The following is a 612-nucleotide window of genomic DNA, read 5'->3' as shown; positions in this document are numbered from 1 at the left end:
CCCCGACCGCGCCGCTCTCACGCCACGCCCCACCCCGGCCCAGACCCACCTGCGCTCCTGCCCCTGCCGGGGCCTGGCCCGGGGCTGCACACCGCGATACAGCGGCGGCGGCAGTTGGCCTGGCTCGCTCCCCACCGCTGAGGCGGACCGAGCGCCCAGCGCGGCGCGGCGGAGCTCAACGCTCGCCCCGAAACCCATTTGTTTGGCTAGAACGGCGTGACGTCACGCGCCGGCCCAATCGACGGTTGGCCAGGGGAGGGGCCGCGGAGCCAGGGAGTCGCAGCGCCCCTGCCGGGATTCTGCGACACTTCGGACGCTGGGGGTGCGAAGAGTGGGGGACTTAAAAAAGGGAGAGCCGGGTGAGGCATCTTCGGGCCCCCAAGTGGTGAAGAGTGAAAGCTCGAGTAAGACCTGAAGAGAAAGGAATCAACCCCTCAGGCTAGCCAGAATGGTAGTAACGCCAGTGTTCAACAGCCAATAGACATGACAAATCTACTAATAATACTCATGGGTGGATGTGGAGCTATAAATGGTGTTAGATTACTGTTAGATAACCTAGTAGACTTGGGTTCAAATTTTGCTTCCGCTACTGTCTGGGGAGGCTGGGCTTCA

At 62.1% G+C, this 612-nt stretch overlaps 1 protein-coding gene across 7 annotated transcripts in view; it reads right to left on the bottom strand.

The window, feature by feature from the left end:
* Positions 1–189, bottom strand: part of FBXO34 (F-box protein 34) — an 81023-nt gene extending 80834 nt beyond the window's left edge. For 5 of the 7 annotated variants that reach the window (XM_024734773.1, XM_024734771.1, XM_024734774.1 and 2 more), the window contains exon 1: positions 50–180. The gene's annotated coding sequence lies outside the window, so the exon portion shown is untranslated. Of the gene's footprint in view, positions 1–49 lie in introns of all 7 variants that reach the window. The other 2 variants (XM_024734770.1, XM_024734775.1) reach the window with 2 other exon arrangements.
* Between the last annotated feature and the right edge of the window lie 423 nt (positions 190–612).

The sequence above is a fragment of the Neophocaena asiaeorientalis genome, unplaced genomic scaffold (genome assembly GCF_003031525.2).
Source record: "Neophocaena asiaeorientalis asiaeorientalis breed wild unplaced genomic scaffold, Neophocaena_asiaeorientalis_V1.1 scaffold547, whole genome shotgun sequence".
NCBI classification, from domain to species: Eukaryota; Metazoa; Chordata; class Mammalia; order Artiodactyla; family Phocoenidae; genus Neophocaena; species Neophocaena asiaeorientalis.
This window is presented reverse-complemented; position numbering and strand designations above follow the sequence as displayed.